Here is a 10,933-nt window from a genome sequence, read left to right as displayed (position 1 = left end):
GTTCCTGGGGAAAGTTGTTGGGTCTGCTCCTCTTGTCTGTTCCTAAGGAGGGGTTCTTTTTCTTTTATGTTGTTCGTATGGAATCCCTCCTCTTGGGCGTTTTGGGCATCTGGGATCTGCCCTTTTGGGGAGGGGTACTTTAAGGATTCTGTGCTTTAGTTTGGTTTTTCAGTTGTGTTCTCGGTTTTGGTCTTGTTTTGAGTTCTCCTATCAGGTACTCCTGGTTCGCGTTGATCATCTACAGGTGTTTTCATTTCTCTCAATTACCCTCAGTGTATTTAAGATTCGAAGGGGGGGTTGCTCCACCCCAAAAGTCCTGTCCACAACTCAGACATGGATTTCTAATGAACTACTGCCACTCTACAGAAACTATGTTGTAGAAAACAATACAGGTATTTTGACTTTGGCTAAAACAGCATAATCATATTAACTGGGAATGCTTTCAACACCGATAAAAAGATAAATTAAAATGTTACAAATCAACTGAATTTGAATTAATGTAGTGATGTTAATTCAAATATAGTAATTTGGGAATATTGTAGTATTTTGAAAAGAAATAGTAGAATGCCTGAAGTGATCATAGACATGCTGTTAAGTGGATCCTGCTTTAAGAAATATTCTGCCCTGTCTGGTAGAAATTAGAACATTTCCTGATTTCTTTTTGGGCACGAGCAAGTAGAATATAAGGTTTATGTCCTTACAAAAATCTGTTATTGTTACACTGAAGACCAAAACAGGCACAAGTTACCAAGTTAAACCCATTTGAATCACACAAGACATCAAATAAAATGCATGGAAGCTTTCCATATATCTAGCAAAATTTTCCCTTCGTTCTGAGTAAGAAAATTTTAGTTAATCAAATTTAGTTAATTATTTAACAACAAAGTGGTAAAAAGGATCCAACATAGCAAGCAGCACCCTCACATTCCCTCAGTCTCAGAAGGTATGACTCAGAGTGCATCACAGCCCCATGACTTCAGTTTCTATGTCAATCTCTCCTCTTCCACACAAGAGACTAGCCAGAGGCCTTATGACCCTCAGATAGTTACATAGATTCCCCGTGCCACGCTATAGCTTAATTAGCTCTGACAAGTAAGATTTATGGCAAGACCATCGTGTAAATCACAAGGACACTTGTTATTATGGAAAAGCAGTGAAATGGTGTAATTGTTTTTAAGTGGCGCTGGAGGGGCATGCGAGCTTGCAGTTCTCCGTTTGCATGTGATTGTGCGAGTGTGAGCCGTGTTCCGGGAAGTTTTCCAGAGATCGGGAAAATCCACACAAGTGTCATTATAGAACCACAACAACACATTTCCTCCAGAGAGATTTTTATTACAGCAAAGGAGATTTCATGATGGAAAAACTTTTGACATTTTCCCAACAATTATCCTTCAGTTACATGGGAAATTGATGTGTTTGCACACAAAAATGTGAAGTGAGACGCGTAGAATGTAATGGCTGCTAAAACATAAAGCTTTATGGAAAGCAAGAATAAAAAGCTTCCATTAATTAGATTTACTAAGAATTTTTGTAAAGAAATCTAAATAACTCAACCCCAGATGATTCCTGCAGTTTATGAAGAGTCACAGACATTTTTTTTTACCTGTATTACAGTTAATGCTAAGTCACTAAATTGGGGAATAATTTGTCTTTTTTGGCAACTAGTATTTTTTTCTGAAGTGTCTTTATTTTTATAAAGTTTTTTTTTTTTTAACTCCTCATCAAACAAAAATACGCATTAATCAGAAATTGGATTAAAGTGTCCCTAATGATACTAACAACGCTGCATTTGGCATCATATTTGTTTACTTCTTAGTCTTAATAGAGAAGATATGAAGATGGCGGTGCCATTGATCAGTCTTTATTTCACTTGTTAAACTTTTAAAACGGTTAAAGGGAATAACCAATAATTTCCTTCTTTTCCTCTAATGTGGTGAGATTATTTCTCAAATCCTTGAAGCTTTTACTTTAATTTACTACCAGTAGAACATTATGTTCCTTCCAATAAAAATCCAGGTTTCAATATTTTGAACATATCCAGTAAGAGTTGTTTTTCTGTGGACAAAAAATAGTCTCACCCAGATTTCTGCATGCGTAATTCCTCATTTGTGCATAACTTTTAATTTATATTTGTGTAATTCTTGATTTGTGTTTGCCTAATTTCTGATTTGTTACTCATACAATACATTGTGTGTACTTGCAATTGTGTATTGACATATACAAAAATTATAAATTAAAAAAAAAAACAATTTACTCATGCACAAGTTAAAATTACAACAGCTTGAAACTAACTACACACACAAATCTTTAAAAGTTATGCACAAATTAGTTGTCACACACACAAGTTTACACATTTACGCACAAATCTAATGTGAGAATGAAAATGAAACTTTAGTGTTGGAGAAACCTTTAGGGGGAGAAACTTTAGTGTTTTTTAAAACGCAGATTTAGACTATTCCAAATTAATTATCAGTTTAAGAAAGTGGGAACATGTCAAGTTTTCACCAGATATTATTCATTAATAATAAAACTCTGATGACCCAGCATTCTGGCAGCATTTGAATGCATCACTTACAGACAAATCTTGGAGGCGTGAACAGATTTTCAAGTGACAAATCAAGAATTACGCACACACAAATGCACACCTTGGTCTCATTTGCTGCGCTTAAGACATCTTTAACACGTGATTAGTGATAAATGCAGACGTTTTTAACTTTAACTTTCTTTTTTTTATGGGTTTCCTTCTGTCTTTTTATTGTAATCGGTTAGTGAGTCTATTTTCTCTCCATATTTCTCAGTTTAACTCATGAAAAGGCAGTAGGTTTTTGCTTTATTCTACATAACATTATTCTCGAAGCACAATCAAGCAATAAGATAGACTTTAATTCTTAACCTTATAAAGTGTATGCCCAGATGTTTACTAATGAGGGATTTTAAGGTTGTCATTAGCAGTGACCTCATCTTTACTAACCTTTACGTTTCAGTCTATTAACAGCTCTGGCTTGAGGTCCCTGCTATTTAGCTAAAGACTCCTTTTTTATAGAGTCATAAAGAACAAAGTCTGTCACTTAAAAAACAAATCGGAAAACAAGGAAAACATCAAAGCCGGTTGTAACCATCTCAGGTCATTTTAGGTCAGCGAAGGTGAGGAGAAGGACTCTCCGGCTCTGTGGTCAGCTGCTTCTCACTGATTTGTAAGATCATTAATTGGATATATGACTAAATCACAAAACCAATGTTTGTTTAAATCTTCAGAAATCCATGTGAGACAAGAGTTGGAATTTCTTTAAGATAAAGAGGTAAAAGTATCTGCATATGTGAGAGTTTTTATTACGACTCTACTGTGAAGGCAACGACTGATGTGGGACATCATGGATAGTGGAGGCACACAAACCTCCACTGATCTTTGTTCTGACCCCTAACAGGGTGAGGAAGCAGGGGAGTCGTTTTTGTTGACCCTCTCTTCAACCACGGGGTCAAATGTTCTCAACCTCTGAATGCTCCCTTTGGAGCGTTCTTTTGAACCCACGAGGGTACCATACGAACCACCTTTACATTGGAAATGAGAGTTTGTACACTGACTTTAATTAGTTCTTAGTTTTAACAGCTTTAGTGTTAAGACATTTTTATTTATACCATTATATTTAAAAATAACTGAATTTACTTTAACTGGAGTTCTTGTAATTGCCTTGTATTGCATTTAAATATTAAGTTTAAAAAAAAAGAACTTTACTGAACATTGATAAATGATAATAAATAATAAATTGTGCAAAAAATGTGACAGAAATGTTTAATTAATACTGTAAAAATGTATGATTGTTATGCTCTTAGAGAAGCCCATATATAAAAGTTCTGTAAATTTACAGCCACTTTTGTTCTTCCAGCATTTAATAAATAGCTGTAAAACAGGCATGTCCAAAGTCCGGCTATTGGGCCAAATGTGGCAGTGATTAAATTTCCAGTCTTCTTTCATAAAATCAATAATATGCTGCCCCGGGGTTTTCCAAAAACTGTGTATGATTTCTTGATTGGGATTGGCTACAATTCACAGATGAGACATCCGATCTACAACAAGCAAACGGAATGAAAAGAGCAAAAAACAGATAAATGATGTGTTTTACTTATTTTTTATTTAACCTTTATTTTACCAAGAAATGTCATTGAGATAAGATATCTATGATCAATAAAACAACAGTAAATATGCCAAATCATCGCCTTTGGCTATTTTCTATCTACATAAAAACAACAATTCAAAAATTAGGACACCTTGTACAACAGGAACACTTACATATTAGCTATAAGGAAAAATCTATTCAGTGATATTTCGGAATATTGCATTTGGCGATGCTGGTATCTATATAAAACACTAACAAGATGATATTTAATTATTTGTGAGCGTTCTTCAGTGTCTTACGTTTGTTTTCCACCTAGATCGCTAGTTGGCAGCGTAGCACTCCTCAAGTACCTCTACACCGCACCAGAACAACAAGATCTCGTGAGAACCAGCTTGTGCTAAATGTTCAGCCTTATTGGTTCAGTCAGCCTCACGTTTTTTGTTGTTATGAAACATGTGATGCATTTTTTGTTTTTGGACTCTTAAGTTCACACGGCTAGCGTTACAGCTCAGGTGTGACACCTGGTGTAGCTACAGCAGATGGCTCATATTAGCTACTGGACGGCTGCAGCTACAGGGTCTGCTGCCGACCTCGCAAAACTCCGGGTAGGTTCACGCAATAACCTGCCATTCATATAGAAAGTACAGTAACTTATCCGCTGCGGTATTCAGGGAAAATTTTAACCCAACAAAACAGATTTGCAGCGCCGCAGAGGTCAAACTTGCTTGTCTGCAGTGAGATTTCCTTTAGCACTTTTAAAGTTTCCTAAAGACTGCAACGCTCGCATTGGAGCCGTAATGCTAGCTGAGGGAGCTCAGGGTAAGTCATACTTTAAAAAAAATAATAGTGAAAAAATGTTCAGTTGCAGTCTTGGGAAATATCCTTATATCTATTGTATTTTGAGATGTGTATCTCAGTATTTATTGTATCGCCGGCTCCTTGCCAATACAAGATTAATTAAATGTATGACATTTTTTTTCGAGTAAATCAAAGTAATTTATGGATACTTTTTACATTATCTTATAGCCAATTTTTCATTTCTTACCATATATATTAATAAATGTCCATAATAAGAAATTGACGACCAAATAAACTCCACCTACAATTTGGTCATGGATTTCTTTTTTAATCTAAAAAAGTTGTCTTGTTAAAATGTGCTCTGATTAAAAACTTGCTACACAACAAATCAGCTTTCAGTGATTTGCATGTTTTGGTTTGGCAGAGATTTTTACACCAACATATATGCAGTCTAGCTTAAATGTTGTAAGTTTAACGCAAATGTAAAAGGAACATCTCCTCAACATTTCTTTTTTCCTTCTCTGCCTTATTGTCAGCTTTCTTTCCAATCTTAAAAACTGTCTTTTCTGCTGCTCTGAAAAAGAATTAACTGTAATTGAAACCAGGAAATGGAATAATCAACTCCAGATGATGAGGGAAATTAATCAACAACAAAAAATAAGTCATGTAGTTTAATGAAAAAAATAAACATTTTCACATTGGGACATGTACAAATTTAAATAAGCTGGAAGATGAAGGACAAAAAGATCTTCAGGTTTTGCCTCCTATGTTGTACTAGTTTTTGTTTTAGATGTGACACAGCTGAGTTTGCTACCAAATGCATGGCAATTAGATATTCGTATGCGTTTAACTCCTACTTAAATCATACTTACTTGTAATTACTCTGTTCCTGTGTTTCAGAGCAGTGGCTGCATCTGCAGGCCTGACCCAAAGATTGCAGAGCTGAGTGACACTGTTTGCATTTGGAGTAATGGCTGTCATTATGGTGAATTAGGACTCAACCCAAACAAGTCCTGTAAAACCACCCAACAGTGCTCTGCTGCTCACTGGTGCCTTGTTACAATCAGTGGAGCTGATTACAAGCACCATCCTCACCACTTCAAAGGTGGGCCATTTGAAAGGGTGAGACTAACTGTCTCTTACTCCCTGCCCTGTTGTTTGTCCTCCAGTCAGATGCCACACTACAGTTCCTCTGTCTCGGTGCAGAAATCAATTGGCGTTTCAAAGAAAATTGCCATATTGGAAACAGAATAATGTTTTCATGCTTAGATTAAAGGATAAATGGAAGGTTTTGAGCTGGACACGGTCGGCGGAGTACGTCCTTTTTAAAGTTAAAGGTTGACTCCTTGTAAGGTCAGACGACAGGTCTCACAATGAATGGAGGGACGCACAGAGAGGGACCGAGACACCAAGTCTAGACAACATATTTAGGGACCCTCCCTGATTGCTTTGTTCTGCACCATGTCCACACATAATTACTTCAGCAAACTACCAGGAATCCTGTCAAATCGGAGTCAAGCGATGGGTGAAATGGATTTTTTGGAAAAGGAAAGATTTAATTCATGTGCTTTTGCTCATATACTTTATGTGCATTTTTTTTTTTCATCTTAAAATAGAGCCATTATTCACAGCTCTTAGTTATGGCATAATTGTTGAATTGCTAAGAAATGATTCCAAAAGAAAAGTTTTTATTTTTTTGTTAAATTGACAGAAAAAAATTTTCAAAGTAAGATAATGTAAATTAATGACATAATGTAATTTAGATAGTCTGTGTAGGGAGTTCAGTCTATTTACTGCAATGGAGACCATGACCAATTTAATGTTTGTGCCTGCTATAGCATGCAAACACAGTGGAAACTGTGATTAAATATCAATGTCCAAAACATGTCTTACTAAGGGCTCTAAAATGAATTTTTATGCATTATTTCGGTTAGGCAAAAGTTAAAATATGTTGCGTTTTTCTTGACCAAAAAAAAAAAAAAAAATCAATGAATGTTTGACAGAAAATTCAACCTTTAATTTATTTTCTTCCTTATTTAGGATGTCAATATTTGGATGAAGTATAATAAGGTAAAAACAGAGTTGATGGATATGTTTTTTCCTGTTAGATACAGTTGGAAATTTCTGCTGTTCTGCACATTTTCACACAGCCATGTTTCTTAATAAGAAGTCTATCTTCATCTGTGCATAATGACTGAAAGATCCTTTTCTAAAAGAGGCAAAACAAATCGATCCGTGCACAACTATCAGATGAGATTGTAACCACATTTAAATTCATTAGTTCGTTCTCAAAATGTGAAACTGATTTTGTACTTTTTTTTTACATTGACATTCACAGTCTTGAATTCGTGGGATTAGATCTGGGTTTAGCTGCTTTGTTTAGAGATTTCACCGTAGGAGAACATCCTCGCATGTGAAGACCAGTGATTGATGGACGCTAAGGGTCTTTGAAGTTCAAATAAAAATCGGAAAATGGGCGTGAAAATGCTCGGCGCCAGCGTAAATATTATCTTAACTGTATGGAAAACAGCTTTGTGCTGCCTCGTCTCGTAAAGATGGAGTGATAAGGAAGAGCGCCGTTTAAAATGTCAGATGTTATTTACTATTCTCAAACCTCAGATGTTGCTGGTTATTTATCAGTTACAGATAATTTTTTTTTTTTCATTCTAAGGAAATGAACTTTTACTTGAACTTTTCTAACATCCAAATCGAGAAAAGAAAAGAAATTATTTGTTAAATTTGAGGACAGATTTCTAAACATCAAAATCAGATTTTAAAATTGGCATGATAGAATCTCTCTTTATAAAATCAAAAATCATACACAGTCATATATTTTCTTATATATAATTAATGCAGGTACTTGTAAACCAAGAACTCCTGCTGGCACTGTGAAATCCAGAAAAGTCTTTTATTCACTTAAGTGTTTGTGATGTCAATTTATCCCACAGCAGCACAATTCATTATCTGTGAAGGGATTCAATTATTTAAACATAAAGTGCATGGATTGTTTCATTTATAAATAATAATATGATTCATTTGCAAACAACTACGTCTTATTCCACTGACTATTTCCTTTCTTGAAGTGATAAAGACTAAAGTTTTGGTACACAGTGTTTTCCTAATTTGGTAGCCATAATTTTTTATTACAGAAAAAGGTTTTTATTTTTATATAGGATCTCTAAATCTGTCTCTCTGATGAAAACTCTGTGTGCTCATTCAATTTCATTTTTCAGCTACACTTTTTTTTAGTATTGGCAAGAATCTGGTGATAAAATAAATATCGCGATATGATACTTATCGCAATATTTCCAAAGACACTACCAGAATGACTTTTCACAATTTTTTTACATGTGTGACTTAGAAAAAAACTCATTACAACCAAAACAAAGAGTCTAACTGAACCAACGAGACTGAACATTTAACACGAGCTGGTTCTTGCGAGATCTTGTTGTTCTGGTGTGGTGTAGAGGTCCTTAAAGTGGGCTGTGAATCCACTAGCAGTCGGGGGTTTAGGTGGAAAACAAAAATAAGGAGCTGAAGGACGCTCATAAATAAATAATTAAATATTTTCTTGTCAGCATTTTAAATCAACACAAGTATCGTCAAAGAAAAATTGTGATATATCGCCAAATCGATTTTTCTCTACACCCCCAGAATGTTTGTCTTAAGCCCAGCAGCGTTATCTGCAAAAGAGCCATCTAAATTGTAAGAATTATTGTATTTCTTGTCTGAACAGGAAGTGGTTTAGCCTTTGTGATCATACGTGGCGATGGGATTAGCTGCTTTGGCTTTGATGGCACTGCTGCTAGGTGGTTGTCGTTGGGGGTTTCAGTGATTGTAAAATTCTTTGTTGAATTTTTTTCAAATGTAAAACTCACTTGGAACAAACAACAACCACAAGAAAGTATGCACCTGGAGTTAAAGTCCAGTCTGATCACCTTTTGATCTACTTTGAAAGTGTTCTCAGTCGTCTTTTAGTTAAGATTGTACCGTTTTTAGCCAAAAAAAAAGAAAAAAAAAATTTAAGTCATAGTTTCTGTAGTGTGGCATTAAGTAGAAATTCACTTAGCTGATTGATTGACTGAATGATTTGGTCTATTTCATGCATAGATTGTAGAAAATACAGGACAAAACACATGCATTTTTCAAACTCATTGCAGAAATAATGAAAATCAAAGACACACTTATATCATATTTGATTCATTAAAGATGCGGTACTGGACCAGGATGGTACCAGATGCGGTACTGGGTGCGAACTGGACGCGAACCATTTCCAGGTTATTGTATCAGTACTGGACACATCCCGAGGACCAGTCCGCGTCCAGTACCGCATCCTGAGGGTTGCGGACCCTTGATTTTACAAACAACCAGCACAGGGCCGGCCCTGGGTTGCATGGCGCCCTAGATGAGACATGATTTTTGCCCCACCCCCACCAAAAAGAAACACTGTAACCGACTGGAATATATTAGAATAAGTATTTGTTTAATTTTAATTCTCAAGTATTCAATAATAATCACTTAAAAAACATATTTAGCATAATAATACATTTTCCTGGCCAGGGCCTCTGCAATGGAAGGCAGCCACGCTAACCACTGCACTAACATTTAATGTGGCTCTACCAGCATCGTAGATGATTTGACAATCATTTTCAATGTTTAAGGTTAAAGGTTTCCAATGTAAAGGGTTTAAAAAGAGGAAAAGAAAAAAATGATCTGACCCAAAACGAGAGTATTTTTTGACCGAAATGGAGGGGAGGGGATTTTCTAAGCAATTGAATGCAAAAAACAAAAAAACAGACAAACCTCTGCTTTGAGTCAGTTTTTTCCTCCCCTTCTTTTCTTATTTTACTTTAAAGCTGTCCGTGCGTGCTTGCTTTGCTACTTTTTCATCCTTAAAGTTTTAAAGAAGCACTAACAAATAACTCTGCGCGCCCCTTGCCAGCCCTACCTAGTGCGTCAGCCAAGGAAGGGCGCAACACCAGACAAAATTACTGATTATGTCAAACTTTTGAGTTATTTTTTCATGGTTTTAATTATTACCTTTTTTTTTCTTTTTACATTTTTACATCAGTTTTTGAACTGTAAAAAAGAAAAAATCATTGCATTTTTGCGTCCCTTCCAGCTTCCAGCAGATGGTGACATAGGCGACCTAGGCGGCCGTCTAGGTTGCCTATGCCCAGGGCCAGCCCTGAGACAGCATGTCAAAAAACGACGAGTTAGGGACACCCAAAATGTCAAACAGTGATGCGGAGGGGTCCTTAATCAAATGTCAATATTTGATGACTTGGGGATGAGAATGTTGGTTAACGGGTATCGTATCTGTTAAGTTCATATTGAAAAATGTATAAACAAATCCTGCTTCCTGTTTGTGTAATCGTGAGAGAAAGGGACAAGTTCAAATCTCTAACCATTTCTATCTGAAGCGTTTCCTGAAATGTTGCTCGGCAGGTCTGGGGCTTCAATGTTTGCATTTTAGTTTTTTTGTCACTTTTAAAATTTGAATGCCAAATATTTCCCAAAGAAGACAAAGTTCAGTTTCAAAGCTTGCCCAAACCGTGTCATTTTGTGCCCCTTTCATTTGCTTCACCACCCCCCTCCCACAGCCTCGGTCACCAGGCCTCCTTTTGCACGCACACTCACTCAGCATATTGCTTTGTGAGCTGACATTTAGAGGATTAACCTTGAAATTGCCAAAAGCCATCCCAGCACCACTCCACCCTCGGCCTGTTCCCTTCACCTTTCTCAGTGTTTCTTTCCCTGCAGCTCCCTCTCTGTGAATACTTGCGCAACAAGTGGCGCCGCTCTAGAGCCCCCTGGGTATTAGAGGGTTGAGTGGCGTCCCAGAGAACCGTAATTACACCAGCGCTCAGGTGATTTAAGGGTCCTTGGAACATGCTGACCCAGGCATGGCACCAAAATCCTACTTTACACTAACACCTACCCTTATAATGCCTCAGAGGAAAGATTATTTGCTTTCCCATTTCATATTTAATTATCTTTTGATGACTACTTGTTGTGTT

Source organism: Oryzias melastigma, linkage group LG14 (assembly GCF_002922805.2).
Source record: "Oryzias melastigma strain HK-1 linkage group LG14, ASM292280v2, whole genome shotgun sequence".
Taxonomy (NCBI): Eukaryota; Metazoa; Chordata; class Actinopteri; order Beloniformes; family Adrianichthyidae; genus Oryzias; species Oryzias melastigma.
Note: the sequence above shows the minus strand (reverse complement) of the source record.